The sequence below is a fragment of the Cydia strobilella genome, chromosome Z (assembly GCF_947568885.1).
Source record: "Cydia strobilella chromosome Z, ilCydStro3.1, whole genome shotgun sequence".
Classification (NCBI taxonomy): Eukaryota; Metazoa; Arthropoda; class Insecta; order Lepidoptera; family Tortricidae; genus Cydia; species Cydia strobilella.
This window is the reverse complement of record NC_086068.1, coordinates 11,999,917-12,019,800: the sequence shown is the minus strand read 5'-3', so window position 1 is coordinate 12,019,800 and position 19,884 is coordinate 11,999,917. Positions and strand designations below refer to the sequence as shown.

Genomic DNA, 19,884 nt, shown 5'->3' with positions numbered 1-19,884 from the left:
AAATGTGTACTTATATGTCAGTTTTGCATTGGAATTCCGCTTGGTGCCCATAGAACGAAATGAAGAACATATAAATACCTATCTAATGACCCAACTCTCATCTCTGTTGATTTTTGGACCAGGCTCCATACTCGTACAAAGTTGCCCGTGGTCCTTAAAAGTTATCATGAGGACAATAACAGTGTTTAACGTATGCGGAGTGAAATCTGGACTGTTTTGAAAATGAAAAAAAGTAAACAAAAATTATATCCAACTGCCAATTTAAAGTCTATGTATCTGTCAATTAATCCGGTAAGTTTCATGGGCATTGGTTTCTTTCTCTTGAAATTGTGGTAAATCTAGAAAAGCACCATCGCGAAACTGTATGTAATTTCTCCTGTACTATTTCCCTATGGCCTAAAGCGAAGATAGTGGAACATTTTGTGGAAACGGGTTAGAGGTGAAGGTCTCCTTTTTCTTAAAAAAAAACTATCGCTAGAAAGTCTGGTTCAGGGAAACATTTCAGCATTAGACTTTAGCATTTCAGTATCCTGGGAGAGATTGATTGAAGAAAATGACGGCCCGCTGAGTCACAAAATCATACAGAGGTCATGAGATTATTCAAACGAGGCAGTAAAATTGTTTTAAAATATCTTTAAGATATGGGCATCGACAAACATCCAAGAAAAGTTAAGGTCACCGTCTCCGAAAAAAAAACTTTGAAAATGTGGGTACGTCATACCGACAAAAATGTACAAAAACAGCTGTTTTTGCGTAATGGGATTTATGGGAGACTAATCAATCTAATCATATGTCACTTAAAATGGAAATTTATGGCGAGGTAACTATTATTTTGAGAAAACCAATGGTCCTTACGGACGAGAATGTGAAATATGTCGAGCATACGAAATTACGTAGTTTCCTCAGAGTTTTAGGAAGATAATATTTTAACTAAAAAAATGCCAACATTTGTGTTTTCGACACCAATGGCTTTAAACTACCACCACATACCACAACTTCCGTTAAAAATCTCGCATTTGAGTAAATTTTATCTTGCATTTAACGTTGTTGTTGTGTGTGCGTTGTTATGTAATAATGTAATCTAATTTAATTTTCAATGTAATCTTTATTTTATTTTATTATAAACCTACTAACCTTAGTTATAAGTAAAACATAAAATATGTAACTAACAATATGTGGATCTTGGTTATCTGAATAAAGAACTTTTATTATTATTATTATAAAATACATGAAAACTTATGAAAAATAACGATGTTGTTTTTATTTAATACAACATTGAATTGTGTCCAGATTTCACTCCGCATACGTTAGGGTGAGCCAATCGTATGGCAAGATTAAATACCATGGCAATAGGATAACGATATTTTTGCGTTAGCTGGATACGAGTATATTTTTACAAGCCTTTATTTAACTTGCCACGTTTAGTATGCAAGTAAATATTTTCGGAAATAATCGCTTTGAAAGAAACAAAATGTGTGTGACAATTTTTTTTAACGTTTTAACCCTATAGTGTGGGGTGTCGTTGGATAGGTCTTTCAAAATAAATAGGGGTCTTTAAACAACATTTTTTGATAAAGTAAATCATTTCGGAAATAATTATTTTGAAAAAAAATGGGTTTTTCTAACTTTTGAAATATCTGACCAAAAAATACGAAAAAAAAAATCCAAAAATAGTACTTAATAAACACATACGAAAATAGTTAAAACAATCGTGATCAGTTAAGCTGTTTTTGAGTTATCGCTAAAAGTCTTTCCTTCTTATTTTCTTTAAAAGCCTGGCAACCCTTATTTGTGACCGGATTTTTGCAAGCAACCCTATACCATTGTATTCGCAATAAAATTACCATTATTTTGATATATATTTCAAGCGTCAGACAGATGGGTGCAATTATCGATTTTACCTACAACCTAATTTATTCATGTTGTACAAGTTGTATATTTTCCATTGGAACTTATTTCGTTCGTCAGACAAATCGGTGAAATTTTAAGAAAAAAAAATATTTTCAAAATTTTATTAAAAATAGCCTTGACCATATTTCTTTAGGCAACCCTATTTATATATGTTCAGGAACATATTTTCTTTCATAAAATATAAGTTTCATCCGTCAGACGTATCGGTGAAGGTCGACCATATATAACGTATCTCCTACTATAATGAGGGCGCCACTGGACGGCCGACCGAGTCTTAACCAAATAATGTGTTTATTTGAAAGGCCAGTACGAGTAGTAAAGGTTTTCTGCTGGATTAATGTTGTACTCAAGGGAGCTACACGCCCACTTGTTGCGTGTTTTAGGTCAAATTAACCACAATGTACGAGAAAAAGTAATTAATTACCTATTTAACACATTTGCCAATTAAAGGGCACCGGGCATATCTTATAGTACAAGAGCTAAAGGGGCCCACTGACTATCAGTCCGCCGGACGATATCGGCCCGTCAGTTGTTCGGAACTGTCAAATATTTGTTCTAACTGACAGGCCCATATCGTCCGGCGGACTAGTAGTCAGTGGGCCCCTTTACAGCAATAAAGTGACAGTTTCAAACGATTACATTAATTACAAATACCTACTGGCTATTTTTATATAAATTACTTTTAATTTAACAATAATTAGTAAATTATTTTACATATACCTATTCGCACTTAAAGTAAATTATAGGGTATACATTTACCTATATTCGATAAGACCGCCTGTTTGTCGACTTGTATGAAAGATTGGATGAGACATAAGCCTCTATTTTTATTAATAAGATTTCTTACCCATCACGGAACAATGGTGTTCCGGACCTTTGGGAGGCGTGCGCGAAGCCGAAGCCAACACGTAGAGGCCCTTTTGACACTTTAATGAAATGTAAGGGACGCCCGTGTCATAGGACGCTCGCAGAGGCAGCACCCGCCAGGGTGTAAGGACTATTGAGAGTTGATGGAATCTAAAATGAAGTAGATTATTGGGTGAAAGCGATGGACTAAGTACTGAGCTATGGGATAAATAACCGGACGCCTGCCTAATAAAACGGTATGCAATTTTATTTCCGGCAGACGGTGACTCGCCCTGACAAGATATGGGCCCCCACAAAAAGCGACATCTGGGATGGCTCAAGGGCAACACCGATGTGAGCGGCTCAGGGGTGTCGAGAATTGTGCGCCGCTTTCTACCCAGTGGCTGTTAACAGCCACTGTGCCAACTCGCGTCTTATGCATATTTTACTTCCACCCCTGGAGCTTCTTAGATTTTTTTTTGTAAGCTAAAATATTTTTACTCGAAGACCCTATAGTTTTATATGTATTATTAATTATATTTTTTATATTAATTTTAAATTTAAATTGACAAACATATTTTATTGGGGTGATATGAAAATAAAATTAACTTTTATTAAATTAAAATAAATAAATAAAATAAATATTATAGGGACATTCTTACACAAATTGACTAAGTCCCACGGTAAGCTAAAGAAGGCTTGTGTTGTGGGTACTCAGACCCAGATATATATAATACTTATACAAATAATACTAAAATACATAGAAACATCCATGACTCAGGAACAAATATCTGTGTTCATCACACAAATAAATGCCCTTACTGGGATTCGAACCCAGGACTATCGGCTTCACAGCCAGGGTCACTACCCACTGCTGCGGAAGAGTGCTCCAGTGTTCCTGTGGCCTCGCCTTATAGCCCTGAGGCGGTCAAGAGGGGTTTTTAGTGGGTAAACCGTGGGTCCCCTGAGTCTATACGGGAGTCCCACATAACCATCCCAGGCCCGTCCCCGCGCCTGGGTGGTATGCGAAAAGCATTTACCCCTCTCTAAAAAAAATGGTTTTGGGATTATACTGCGACTATATCGCGATTTCGTGGTGGGACCTTATCTACGCGAGCTGCATTTTCATACGAATACGACGTGGGCAATGTTGGCAAAAAAAACTTGAGATAACTGTAGGTACCCTCCATCAAAATTGCCAATTGAGTGTCTGGATTCTGGATGTTTAACTACAGCAAGATAAAATGTTAACCTTATTTTTTCTAGAACATCGTGTTATTTCGAAAGAAGCAGGCAAATTTGGCTAGTTTATCGGTAGGTACATAAAATAATATAACAAACTATACATAATATACTAAAAACTAATAATGCCGAAATAAAATGACGTTTAAGTTTTCCTTCACCGAAAAGCAACTAGTACATAATCTTACATAATTTCCGAAAAACTCATATTACATATATGACCCGCGACCTCCGGATTGAAAGTCGCACGTTCTTACCGCTAGGTTAATAAAACATTCAACATTGAAATAAATGTAGCTAGAGATTACAACAGTCGGTCTTATTAGCTAATAATATAAAAGGACATGGAACTATTACTTCCAGCTCTTCCTTTAATGTTTCGTAAAATGTAATAACCGCGGGCTTTTGAAATATTTTTATATTGAAGCAATTGTGGGTTTCTCAATATATAGAAAATGCTATTAAGGATATTACTCGTATTATAGGCGGCCCATAGGCTTTATATAGTTTTGAACATATTTATAATGTTATATATGTATATACACGTATGTTGGCGGCCAATCGTAAAGTTCCTGTGTAATGTTTTGACGGTAGTCACATTAAACGTAAAGGGGCCCACTGACTATCAGTCCGCCGGACGATATAGGCCTGTCAGTTAGAACAAAAATTTGACAGTTCCGAACAACTGGCAGGCCGATATCGTCCGGCGGACTGATAGTCAGTGGGCCCCTTAGAGATACATAGGATAGGTTCGTTAGGTTGCTTCAGAATACCGATTAGTATGGTAGTATGGTATGGTATGGTGTGGTGTGGTATGGTATGGTATGGTGTGGTTTGGTGTGGGTTGGTATGGTATGGTATGGTATGGTATGGTATGGTATGGTATGGTATGGTATGGTATGGTATAGTATGGTATGGTATGGTATGGTATGGTATGGTATGGTATGGTATGGTATGGTATGGTATGGTAGTATGGTATGGTTTGGTAAGGTTTGGTGTGTTGTGGTGTGGTGTGGTATGGTTTGGTAAGGTTTGGTGTGGGTTAGTATGGTTTGGTAAGGTATGGTATGGTATGGTAGTATGGTATGATTTGGTAAGGTTTGGTGTGGTGTGGTGTGGTATGGTTTGGTAAGGTTTGGTGTGGTGTGGTGTGGTGTGGTATGGTTTGGTAAGGTATGGTATGGTAGTATGGTATGGTTTGGTAAGGTTTGGTGTGGTATGGTGTGGTGCGGTATGGTTTGGTAAGGTTTGGTATGGAGTGGTGTGGTGTGGTGTGGTATGATTTGGTAAGGTATGGTATGGTATGGTATGGTAGTATGGTATGGTTTGGTAAGGTTTGGTGTGGTGTGGTGTGGTGTGGTATGGTTTGGTAAGGTATGGTGTGGTGTGGTGTGGTATGCTTTGGTAAGGTATGGTGTGGTGTGGCAGTGTCTCAAATTGAATCGTCGCGTTCGCACTAACGAATAGGAATGCGCAAGTGCGTACGAAAGTGACTGTCGACGCTGACCGCAATCATCAAGCGGCCACGCAATCTCGGTTCGTATTATACCTCGTTTAAATAAATAAATAAAAAGTAATTTATTGTCGGAAAAAACAAAACAACTTACAGCAACAGACGAATACAATAATATGCATAATAGGATAGGATGTAAGTCCAATAGGGTTGTTGACCGTATACCTATATTAAAATATATTTATTTATTAAATTATAAACTGGCTTGACAGCAAGTAGCAGTAAGTATATATATATATATATATTAAAAAAACCGGCCAAGTGCGAGTCGGACTCGCGCACGAAGGGTTCCATACCATTACGGAAAAACAGCAAAAAAAACACGTTTGTTGTATGGGAGCCCCATTTAAATATTTATATTATTCTGTTTTTAGTATTTGTTGTTATAGCGGCAACAAAAATACATCATCTGTGAAAAATTCAACTGTCTAGCTATCACGGTTCATGAGATACAGCCTGGTGACAGACAGACAGACGGACAGACGGACGGACAGACGGACAGCGGAGTCTTAGTAATTGGGTCCCGTTTTTACCCTTTGGGTACGGAACCCTAAAAACTACTTATATACTTAATATAACATTTTGAACTATCTGTAAACATTTAAATTCGAAGTGCGGCAATAGGCTCGGGACTCAGCTTTTGCCGCGACTCTGGCGACTGCACAGCGTTGTTTTTCAGCCCGCACGTGTCTCTTTGCGTATATAAAAGAAAATATTAATTGTTAGCTATAGGGGAAGTACATGCCTTATTCGTAGCCTGTATTACCATTTGAGTAGGTGCTCATTTAAATTTAAATTTAAATTTTATATAGATACATTTATTCTCGTCAAGCAATGGGGCCCTAAACGGTTCAAAAAATTAAAAATCAATAAAGCCAAAACGGTAACGGTTTACTTAGCATTAGAAAAAAACTACGCGATCTTAACGTATCTCTTTATTGAAATGAAAAACACTAAAAAATAAATCACAGCAAATATGTAACAGTTATAATTAGTTATAAAGCATATATGTTCATTTACATTCTATTGGTTTCTTGAGCAATAGGTACCTATAATATAATAGTTACTATTTTTTTAAAGCGTGGTTCAATAAAAATACACTGCAAGATCGTGTAGTCTTTTCTAATGCTAAAAAAACGAGGTGTAGTCGTCAGGCTGAAACCTGAAATACTTAGAACCGTTAGTGTGTGACCTTTTGCGATTAATATCCTTGCATCGGGGTTTTTGGTGCGGGAATGTTTTACACTAGCAAAAAAATAGGTAAAAACAGTAAAAACCGATACTATTTTAACATTTCTAAGCACATTTGGAGATTACAACCTATCTTTTATTCATAGGTTGGTAATTATTTTACAATATAGACAAAGTTATAAATACACGAAATCATTCCCGCACCAAAACCCCCGATGTATGGTAATATCATCCGGCAAACTGGTAATCTGTGGGCCCCTTAAGCAATTAATCAGTCAGACCTTGTTTGAATAAACTTCACCGAGTAGCTGAACGGTCTACGCTTACGATTAAGCACAATACTGTGTACCTGGCAAAGGAATTGAAACTATACTGTGTGTATTTTATAATAGATTGAAGTTTTTGCTATTTTAACCATGGGAATATTACTTTTCTGTGTGTATATCAATATCTATAAACGCGTGCCTGTGCCGTGTCCTGACTAACTGACTGACTCATTAATGCAGAGCCGAAACTACAAAAGCTACAAAGTTGAAATTTGCACACCAGGTTACATTTACAGTGTATACAAGAAATAAAGAAGCCATTTTGAATAATGTGTAAAGTTTGTATGTTGAACAAGTTTTATTTGAAGCTCGTAACTTGAAACTTTGTAAAAAGGTATTTCATTAAAATAGAAGACAAGTTTATAAAATATATCGCCTAATGTGATAAAACAGGGGTTGAAAGTTTGTATTGGGATCAAGCATTTTTTTGAGTGGGGGACTTATATATTAAACCTAATTGCTAAGCTTACTCATCTGAAGTAGCGCGGCTACTGGCCACTGACACAAAAGGTCTATAAAAACAATACCTAACTGACAATATTTGTGACATTACAAACGCGAATAAAACCAGCACGAGTATAAATAATCCCACCAAAAACATTTCATGTAAAGTGTTGCCAAGACTAGGCGCATAAAGCTTTTACACTCAAAAGCTCACACATAAACACTCACTCGGTGGACTTGTTGTACAAAGTAGTTACACAAGTCTTTCAAATTCTGAGTGTCATTAAGGGATTGTCCAATTTGTCCATTTGACAGCAACGAAACGGCCAAGCCGTACTGTACGTTTGACCAAGATGTTGGCTTTATACAGTTAGAGCTAATAAAGTTAGGACTTACAGAGTAAAAGTCTTGGTACCTACTACGGGATCTGATAGCTTTTGAGTGTAAAAGCTTTATGCGCCTAGTCTTGGCAACACTTTACATGAAATGTTTTTGGTGGGATTTCATTCATTTTTGTAAGAGTTGATATACCAGCTAGAAATGACTTATTCGTTTATAGAATCTACTATACTATCTACTATAATTCTACTATAATACAGGATCATATATAAGCAGGCATAATTCTAAAATATTTTAACATTAGATTTTATATAAGTACGTATTGCTAGCGCCATCTATGTAGAGCCTATATAAATTATAAGTCAGGAATTTTATGTATTATAAATTGTAAGTTTCTAGAAATTTTAAAGCATTATTATCATAATTGGAATTGTTTTTAATGACCTAAGCGTTAGTTAAGGTCTCCGATTCAGCTCACTCAACCGATTTTAGTGAATTTTGTGTGGGTACGTACGTGTTATCGCAGTACTGTTGGAAAACCGCGGCTTTGTAGTGCGACGATTCGAGTTTGATCCCCAGACATGTATTTTTTAAATTAAAATTTGAATTTAGCGAGTGCGAAGTGCGAGCTAAGCGTAGGTATTCGTTACAGTTGGGCAAAAATATTTTCTAGTCTCCGGCTGTTCTTCTGTATAATTCGTACGTATTACTCAACTTATTTTCGGAAAATTTTGTGAGCAGAATTTATTTAAAAAATATTAAAATAGCTCACTTATCACACGCGAGTCAAGAGGTAAAGAAACCGGTATATAAATGAGCTCTCCGAATATGCATACATTGTTACGGATCTTACGGTCGCGTTACTCTGGTGTTTCGAGATCTCTACACGCATGGGAGTTTCTAAATCGTTGGGAACTGTTTGACGGTTCTGTGACATCCGAAAATAAAAAGTCGTATGTGCCTGCAAACTTCCTATTATGGTATGACTACATATATTCACCTTTCGCTGAATACTGCACAAATAAATTGTGCAGCATAATACGGCAAATTTAATTTATTTAACAATATTTTGTTACGTGAGAATACGAGTCACATGAACGTCGTCAGTCGAGTATGTAATGTACTTTATAAAACAACTGATCATAGTCTGCTCACAAAATACACATAACGTTCCAAAATGGCTGTCACATATGGACAGACAGACGGAAGACCGGACGGACAGACAGACTCAACAAAACTGTAAGGATTCCGTTTTTGCCATTTTGGCTACTGAAGGCCGAATGCCCGGAGCGTATGACAGGTACACGCTACGCGCAACGTCTCCAAGTATCTTCATGGCGAACGGTTTGGCCGAAGGTCGAGCTCCGCGAAGATATTAAGGTCAGAAGTGACCAAGAGAGGCGCGCTTCTGTAGTGTTCAAACACAAAAGTTTAGTACCTACAAGTGTATGCATGCATGGTTCTTGCGACTTCCACAAACACCTACTTGCGAAGTGCTCGCCATCGGCCTTCGCGTTCAGACAATTTAACTGCTAATCAAGTTCGGTAAAATAATTTTAGTATCAATACAGTTTTGTTTTTTTTTCTAATAGGCTACACTTATTTAGGCTTTGTTCGCGAGGTTGTACAGCTCACAGAACCTCCCTTGTGCTTAAAGTTCATCATCTTCCTCGAGTTATCCCGGCATTTTAACCACGCCACGGCTCATGGGAGCCTGGGGTCAGCTTGGCAAGTTGGCAACTAATATCAAGGCACAATTTTTTACGAAAGCGACTGCCATTATTAGGATTAGTCCCGTTTCCTCGCGATGTTTTTCTTTCCGGAAAAGCGACTGTTAAAACCTATCTTAACAAGGTACAATAAGTAGGTATTAGTCCATACAAATACCAAAGCAAATACCTAATACCATAGAGTAACTTATACTAGAGCGGTTCTGTCATAGTAAATTTTGTAACCCCAGTAAATTCACTGCCATCTGTCGACACACTTTAAAACTAAAAATAAAGAAATTTGTTGCCGGTCCCATATTGGGATACCCTCCTACAATTTAGGAGAGAATTAAATCTTCTCGGGTCCGTGGTGTAGGGTTGGAGCCGGCATAGTTTATTTTTATCGCGTATATATATATATCTTTACTTGAAAAATAATTATAGTGTATAACTAGCCTTATGAACCGATTTTGCATGTACAACCAGCCTTAAAGTTTGTAGTCTATGATTGTTCATTATTTTAGTATGTGGGTATTTTTGCATTTTGTAATTTTTCCTCAGTCACCCGTTGACCACGAACGCTGTAAAGAGTTCGAAACGTCGGGATGTATTATAAATTCAATATACGCGATATAATCCGTTTTCATAGTTTTATTTCATAAAAATAAAGATTTATAAAAATACGATAAAATGTATTTAAATATGAATAAATGTTTTTTTTTATTTGCATTAATTATTTTTATAATTTTGACCCATGTTCTGTCACTGATATGCGTTAAAATTGTTAAATAACAAACGAAACCGTCAACGCCATCTATACGACAGTTGGCCAAAACTAGTAGCTCCCTCTGAACGAGAATCAAATTTTCTTGATTTTCGAGGCACGTTTTTTCCTTAGACTGTATCCATCTATTACGGAGTTATATCTATCTTTGCTAATACTTACCTAATCTAGATAGATAAAGTTTCTCATTTCTATGATATAATAATTAATCTAATTAAGGTGACATCTACCGAAACTCTTATGTACTTGCAGAAGTACTCTATGAGCTTGGTTTAGCCATGTCATTTTATGTAATAGTTCATTACCAATCCGTAGTGTCATAGTGTGGCACTGCACTTAGCTATATAAGCTTCTACATGTATATAGATACGATCACTTTTTTCAACCAGCCTTCTGTTAACATTAAGCCGGGCCGGGGTTTGAAACCCGCGACCTCCGGATTGAAAGTCGCACGCTCTTACCGCTAGGCCACCAGCGCTTGTGTTTGAAGTAAGGTTTTGAAAAGTTTACGACAAGAAAAAGTGCCAATATAGAGGGCGCTATTTGGCTGGTTTACGTGAACCTGGTTCAAATCGGTACTTCGAAAACTTTTTGGTTTTTATTACTGTTTGTTTTTGTATTAGCAATCCGATCACTGCTACCACACAAAATTTCACGATTCTAGGGCTTCAGGAACCAATGTTTTCAGGATTAGAGGAATTTTTAGGTACCCCCATTTTAAGGGGTTGCAGGGCGAAAGTTACAGATTTCTGGTCAACTTATGTGTCTGCATACAGACCCATCCCTACGTGCCAAATTTCAGCCTTCTAAGACTTCAGGAAGTAGTCTGTATTTTCTATGACGCGAATTTCATGTGTTTCGGACAGTGAAAATTAAGGTACTATTCAATTTTAAGTATAATAGGTAGCTTAATAAAACTTGGTGTTTTTGATAAGTCTACTGAGTGCATGGTATACAAAAATTTATAGCTCTCTAGCATTGTCCAAGACGAAGCTACGAGAGTTCGAAAATATGGCGAAACGTGCCGAGAAAAGATATGCACTGCCTTTTGCCCTTTGTCTCGTCTTGGCGGGGGCACGGTCGTGCCCCCAGATATTTAGTAAAAAACTTTATTAAAAGTGTTCCCAATATAAAGAAAGAACCAGCAAGGAGCCACCACCAGCAGACGCCTCTGCCAGCAAGAGGACCCGCAACCATCGTAAGTCAAATTAATTCATTTGGGTTAGCATAGCGCACCATTTCTATACAGTTCACTGGCTTTACGCCTCATTTTCTGGCCTCCAAGCCGTATAATTTTCCAAATTTTGATCCATCCTAAATTTATTTTTTCCCATATCCTATCTTCTATAGGCTAACCGTTGCGCATCCCCTGCGGATCGTATCCGCATATTATCTCGCTCTTTCGTATTTCTTTCTGCGTTTTTACTGATATGTATTTCAATGAAATATCTAATTCGTCATACATTTTGTCCGTAACTAATAACAATGGCGGAAGGCGAGGTGCAATTGTTATTGTAAATAAATAAGTTGACACTCAAAAAAACCGGACAAGTGCGAGTCGGACTCGCTCACCGAGGGTTCCGTACTTTTTAGTATTTGTTGTTATAGCGGCAACAGAAATACATCATCTGCGAAAATTTCAACTGTGTGTGATAGCTAGATCACGGTTCATGAGATACAGCCTGGTGACAGACAGAAGGACAGACGCTATAGTAATAGGGTCCCGTTTTTACCCCTTGGGTTTGGAACCCTTAAAAGAATATTTGTTTAAAAAATTACAGAAGGCTTATAATGTATCCAAAACTGTTAAATTTGATAATCTAGACTCCGAGCAAGGTAACATGGTACAGTTTTCGGAACTCGATGACGCACATCGTTATCATGCTGGAAATGCAGGCAACTCCCAAAGCTAAACCGTCAACAAGCTTAGACTAGTTTCGACGAATCATATATCGCTCGCAAAAAGGTAGCTTTGATTGAACTGCAACCGTCTAGTCCAGGAGCCAACTAAAAATAATTTTACTGAAAACAAAGAGTATTGTTTAGTTAGGCTACTTTTACCGAAGCAGACTTTGTTTGAGTTTGATGGTCAAGTGGAGAATTGGGCCACATATCATGATACTTTTGTGTCTTTGGCTCACAATTGCATGTTCGAGAACATAGATAAATTTCATTATCTGCTACGAGTATCTTGTGTCAAAGGTCCAGCACTGAATATTATAAAGAGTTCCGATCACGTTTTATAACTATCCTGTAGTTTGGCAAAGCTTGCTTGATAAGTAAGGAGTGGTTCAGTAAAAAAGTAGCAGTGAATTATCTGGTATATTTTTTTATCTTTTGCTAATTAAGAAGCAGTTTTCAGTAATCTGTAATCTGTTTATATATACCTATTATAAAATGAAAATAAAATCATATTGTGAAATATGAGATTGTCTGAGTTTTCTCCTTTTTATTGCAATGTATTTAGAAAACATTAGAACAACGCAATTTGACAATCTTCACTTGCGTTTTCCACAATGCCACGATTGCATTGCCATTTTCACAACTTGTTTTATGCCTTTAGGAATATCATGTTAGTTACGAATAAGTTATACCAATTAAATGGGTTTTATCTTGGGTAGGTAGTCAGGAAGTCTCTCCACTGAGAGACTCTCCTCTAACCTCTGACAGAGGTTTTTCTATGGGTGACAAATTTCTGTAAAAATGGCAAATACACAAAAGTAGTTGAATTAGTACAAAAGTACTAGTAATACTTGTGTGGTTTCACAATCAAACCACGGCAAATCGTTCATAAACTTTATTTAACCGAATTTTAATAAATAATAAAGAAACATAAATATTATATTTGCATGAAACATAATCGATTTTCTAACAGTCAAACTTACGTCTGTTGACATATACCTTATAATCGCAAAGAAGCGGCCAGTGTGACCTTTGTGGTTCCTACACTTGAATTCACTCTTTTATTTTAAATACGATTATATTTGATTTTTTAGAATAGTATCTACAGATTACTATAAAAAAGCACTGCTTGAAAATTATCATAAAATTCATAAACCTGCCAGCCAACCGAGTCATAAACCTGCCAGCCAACCGAGTCATAAACCTGCCAGTTTTAAATATTCGAACGCGACCCCGTCTTCGCAAAAGGTTGGTTGGATTAGCTGTTTCGCGTAATAATCATACTCAAAATAATTCGTACCAAAACAAACTGACTTGCGTCACTGCGTGCATTGCAAGTATTGCAACTCAAATGATCTGATTTATCGTTGCGAACACTTTCGTACTGTTAGTTCAAGATAGGATTGACCATGTCAACGTCTTGAAGATATGCAGCAACCAACTGTTTAAAAAGTGGTTGTGAAGCGTCAAGTTGTAAGAGCAGCATGACTTTTTTTTTATTCTTTATTAAAGAGCTTTTTTGAGTAAACGAATATGTCGCCCCATAAAACAGACTTAATTAACAAAGTTAAAAGAAAGTAAACAGCCAAATCAACTGTCCGCGCGCCAATTCCGTGCATTCGGAGGTCGAGGAAGTGGGGGGGTGTGCGCCGCGCCCGTACGTACAAAATGACACCAGTCACCATCACTCTGTCATGACGCCCAACATTCCTAACATTCCTCAGCCGTGCACGGAATTCGCGCGCGGATAGTAGTTTAAGTACATCACACATTTCTGTCCCTCACACCGCACTTAACAACATTTAATACATCGGACATGGGGTTCGATAGGTAGGTATTACATAACCCAATGGAATTGTCATTGTCATGAAAAGTTGTCTTCAAGGTAGCTCATTTCGGACACACTTCGATGAGTGATACACATCTTGGACGCGATTACATAAGGTGCATAATTCCGAATTCACTTTACGCATGAGAACGTGTCCAGAACGCAATCTTAACAATAAAACTAGATCCTGCCTACACAACACACTATTATCAATCCAAGGAGAATTAAAGGGTTGAGGCTGTATTGTCTTATACCAAATACCTTTGTCCCGAGACCTCGAAAGCAATCGATTTCAGTCAGCCTCGGTACAAAAGGTACTGTGAGGTTGACTGAAGTAGCATGACAAATACGAACGTTTCCAAGAAAATACGATGGAAACCAATTATGAACTACATCTAGCTGTACATAGTTTTATTTCATGAGCTGTTATCGCGGTAACCAAAGACGATATTAGAAAATTACAGGTTATTTTGAGAACACTCCTGAGATAACACAGCTCATCTAGCGTATCGTTAGCCAACTGGCATCGGATGTTTCGTACCATATATATTACCCTGCAACAGAAAAGGCTCATTGATACGCTTACTAGATGCTGCCCTTTTCTATAAATCCAATCTTGCAAATTTTGCAAAAAGATTAATCTTGCAAAAATGTGCGAGATCTCGGAATACCAAGATTGCACACCCTATTCGGTTTGTGGATTGGCCGGGCCGTTTCTGCAGGCCGAGCACATAATTGGCGCGACAGTATTTCGCCGCGAGATAGACCCGTCTTTTACTAACTGTATGAATTAATGAGGGACGGGTAGTCTATGTCGCGGCAAGATACTCTCGCGCCAATTATGTGCTAGCCCGGCTGTGCCGGGATTTTGTAAAATGTCAAAGCCTGTGATGATTGTTTGAATTTATGATTTTTTTGCAGTGATGTCTGTGCACCCCGATTGCGCAATTAATTCGCTGAATCAGGAATAATATTTGACTATTAGCTAGGGAACAAATATATTGATCATTAAGGAATTGATAGGTAATTAATTATATTGTGGTGAGCTGTACATCAATTGTCAATTGTCCGCTGAGTAAATTGAACAGTCCTTAGGACTAACAATTAAAAGGCAAAAAAACTATTCGAGACTTCGTTATAATCCGCATTAAGATGAGCGTTGAAGAACTTTGACCGTGTTTTCTCGTAGTTAGGTTGCGTGTGTGTGTAATACTCATAGCTTCAAATGTAAAATGCGTAGAGCCTATACATATGGGGTTGTAAGTGCGTTGCCGGCCTGGAGTACGCTCTTTTCTTGAAGGTTTGAAGGTCGTATTGTATCGGTCCGGAAATACCGTAGGCGACAGATCATTCCATAGTATAGCTGTGCGAGGCAGGAAGTTTCTGAGAAACGTACAGTTGAGGACTGCCAAACATCTAAGTGTAAGTGGTGGTAGGGCGATGGCGGAAAGAGGCGGCAGGGATTAAGAGTCCCCGGCAAGCTCGGCCTAATTTCACCTTCCCATACAAACGGAGTTTCGTTCTCATTTTAAAACTACGTGTTGGATTGTAATGAAACTTTGAACATATAATTAGTTTATAGCTCTAGTTTATAAAACAAACGAAATAGAGCAAAAACAAGTTTTGCATGAAAAACTTAAATTCGCTGTATTTTTTTCAGCGTTCATGTTTGTATGTATGTATGTGAGTTTCTTTATTACTATTTTATCTGAAGCTACATAAACTTATTACAGACCTAGATATACCTTATCCTATTGTAAAGCGAGGTTTAGACTAGCAAGAATTTGCATGCAATTTACGTTACATTGCTAACTACTGCATTCAAAATGTTCATCAGATACCGCAATGTAATGAAAATTGCATGCAAGTTCTTGCTAGTCTAAACCCCACTTAAGTACAGTTTCAGAGCAATCTAGCTAGTCGTTTTAAAATGAGAGCGTAACTACTTTTGTATGGAGAACCGAGCTTGCCGGGGACTTAAATTGCAAATACAAAATGCATAATACCTTTGTTTTAATTTTAATTTTGTATTTAAATAACTTTTTAATAAAACCATTTTGTATTTTATTTGAAATAGTTTTTGGGACCTATTTTTTATGTTCAAAATAGGTACAAAATACTTTTTAGTAGGTACGGCCAAGGTTTTTGGATTTCTGTACCATTTCGTACCTTGTCAGACTGACAATAGTATGAGGACCCTAGCGATGTTCATATTGATTGTCACTGTGACAAGGTACGAAATGTTACAGAAATTAAATTCTTACTGTATGTAATGTAGGTAGTGATTACAATCTTTTCTGTCGTTACAATCCTTGCAACTCTCTCATTATTTTAGCATGGAACTGTTAAATCTGTTTAGTATTGTTACACATGACGTAAAAATGGAATCTTGTGCGTTGCGAGAGTTTCACGGCACGGGACTCAAACAAACTTTCTTGCCCTAATGAAACACATAATTTTCACCACACCAACAAGAGACAAATCCATTCTGCCGGTTAACATGACGAAACAACTCAAATTCGTATCTAGAGGACTATTAAACTATTTTTCATATCTCTGCCCGTAATACATGCCGTAAGTAGTATATGCTCATATTTCATTTATATACATTATTAAGAGTTGTTAATCATAAATAAACGTATTAATATCCATAAACACAACCTACCACACATTTTCAATCAGTATTTAATCCGAATTATCGATAGCCTCAATCAACTGAAGCGGATTAAAAACGATGAATAAATAAAAACTACGCTAAGATGAAACAATGATTATCTTTCACAGTAATTAAATAATGTTGGGTTAATTGGTTTTCTTGTTCATATTGATTTTATTTACATTCATGGCATTTGGTAAATGGAGTGTATAGTTTCAATAATATGTTAGTATGAAGTCAGATTGCAGTCAGATACACTATGAAATTTTATCGGTGATCAGGCATTTTTTGCTATAAATAAAATTTACCGCGCTACGGTCTACGGCGTAGCAATAAAGCTACAGCGTACAAATAACTATAATACAGTGAAAGTTCACTAACTAAATAGTATGATCTACATGGTTGGACAGATTAACTGTCCTAGTTGAAAATAGCCATGAAATTAAACAAAACTTCTAATTTCAATATTAAACTTTTTTTTATTTTAAGAGGGGGGAGGCCTTTGAGGGGGGAGGGGGGAGGACTTTGGGACACAGTGGACTCTGATTAATAATAATAATAATTATTTTAAGCATACTCTATATTTACAAAATTTATTCATTAGCTCAAATCGCTCTTCTTTAACCTGTATAACTTTACGCATTCTACCATAGAATGAGTTGCACGCGGCATGCACTACCTCATCTGGTATATCGTCCCTTGACCAACCGATGTTTGAATGAATTTAAATTCATTCCATGTGTGCTCCCAATCCTGCTGAGCATGTATTCTCATATAGAAAAGTATGTTAACCTTTTCGACGCCGTGTCAAACATAAAAGCTGTCATCCAGACGCCACGTCACCGAAGTGTCAAAACTGAAATGGAACTATGCATATGCATGTAGGTCTATGTTGCTCTGTGGTCTATGACCGATTAATCGGTCTTTGGCGTTGAACCTACGGTGCGTATATATCGGTCATTGGCGTCCAAAAGGTTAATTATATGTCATAATTATGTCATACTACAACTCATTGATCGTCGGGATATATTCATATCTGTAGCAAGTCTTGCACTTTGGGCTGGATTACGCCGAATATGCTCACGAACGCTTTTAATTATATTTTTGACACGAAAAAATGGATTTCGACCAGGTTTGGGCCTGATTCTTGAAGATCCTGTATTTTTTTAAATCGCTTAATGGTTCGAGATATGAACCTTACATTAATATCCAAATGGTTTAGCTTCTTAAATATCTCGCACAATCGGAATTTTTGCTTGTATAAATTTACAAAGAGCTGGCGTTTCGCGTCCATGTTGAAAACAATAGATATCAAGCTGACGTCTAGAAATCATAAAGACGCATCAATTCTTGATTAATGAAAAAATATTCAAATGAAAAATAAATTTTAAAGGCAATTGACAAACGTTTGAAAAAATGTTTTTTTATATGTTTCTATATACACTTTGTATTGGGGCATGCCCAATGCTAATAAAAATGTAAATCTTGGTACACTAATGAGGTAATTTTTATAGAGACCTAATTATAAAACCTTCCTAAATTTCCAATAATTTATAAAAGTTGAGCATTTTTTAAACCTTCTCTATAATATAGACATGCATCATTATGATAAATGCGTGAATTTAATAATACTCGCGACTAAAAACGAAAGCTGGCAGTTAAATAGAATATGTTTAGTCATTTATTTTACAGTGGAAACTCAAATAGTCATTACTATTGATTTTAATGACGTAATTAATATTCTTACAAAAATAAAAAATTATCTAATTTTGTATTAATTGTATGAAATTCAAATTGAATTCGCAATGCAAAATCATTTTATCGCAGTAACGTGTCAAGAATTAGACCTCGATAACAAAGTGATATTGTGTTAATACTTGTTACAGAAATAATTATATTATAATTTATAATATACACATCTATTAAATAATCAGAAGATCACTTCAAAAGTAGATAACCTACTCAACATCTTGCAGTCATTCCCATGTCCTTCAAAGTGCTGACATAAAAATGCCTGCAATCTGGGCACTCGATACACTAACAAAAGGGGGTTTATAAATTAATCACCGTTATTTGTGAGGCTCCTCAGTATGTCGCTCCGTAGCCGGGAGCCTATTAGCGCTGGCATAAAAACGTGTCGCACTGTGGCCAAACGGCAGACGAGATAAAATGGCGGTTGTGGGCCAGCCCCGGGATCACGCTGCCTAAACGAAAAGTAAAAGTGAGCGTATCTCGCTCGATACCGCCCTACCTGTTGCGACGCCACCGCGCCCGCCTCACGCCGAGCTCAAACTTTTACGCTCTTCGTGTGCACCCTCGCGGCGTGCCGACAGAGTACGCGCCACATATATAAACTCCGACCACTCACCTGAACTGCCAGCCTGGGACGCGTCTCCTGGGGCACCCGATAATTTTTTAACAACTTTTGAAAAAGTTGAAAACAGTTTGAGGCTTGTTCTGTTACTGTTGGGTGAAACTACATTGCGGTTCGTACGCACGGTCGCGAGCGAACTGTCGGGGCTAGGAGCGTGCGCCCGCGATGCGACCCAGAGAAACAGTGAGGGTACTCGACGCTGCCTCACTCAGACCTTTCCCCCCGCCACCCACCCCGATTTCGTCCTCCACCATCACCTTGCCTAAAATCAACCCATCGTAGCTTATTATAAACATACTGAGCGAACACTTACATTACAAATTTATTTACTTACCTACCTACATCTTTCGCTAAATAAAACAAAACCGATTTTAATTAATATAACGAATCTATTAAAATCATTGACAATGTGTATCTTTAATTTAGTTTAACGAATAGCTATTATGAGAACGCCTTGTAATCATTATTTAACATGTATGTATTGTGATACCTATTTACATTTTAGGCCAGCGTTTCAAGGTCGAGTCGTCCTTCATTCAGATTTAACAATGATCTCGCCCGGGGGAAAGTAAGTTTGGACTTTAAAAAGTTAGGTCTGTTTTTCTAAAACTAAATTTATTGCGTCAGGTAAACAATTGTGACGAGTTCTATTTATGTACGGGTATAGCCATTAGACAAAGCCGAAATGTACATAATATGTATTAGGGTATTTAGAATTAGTATACAAAGTATCATAACAACCGGTGTAGCGGTTACGAAGAAATTAACAAATTACGATTTTTTACTTTGGAGCAGCCTGTATGTGTAAATAGCTCCTCC

General features: G+C 37.1%; 1 protein-coding gene across 1 annotated transcript in view; it reads right to left on the bottom strand.

The window, feature by feature from the left end:
- LOC134754191 (SCY1-like protein 2) overlaps positions 1-19,382 on the bottom strand; it is a 129,783-nt gene extending 110,401 nt beyond the window's left edge. Inside the window, exon 1 of the mRNA XM_063690328.1 lies at positions 19,060-19,382. The gene's annotated coding sequence lies outside the window, so the exon portion shown is untranslated. The remainder of the gene's footprint in view (positions 1-19,059) is intronic.
- Between the last annotated feature and the right edge of the window lie 502 nt (positions 19,383-19,884).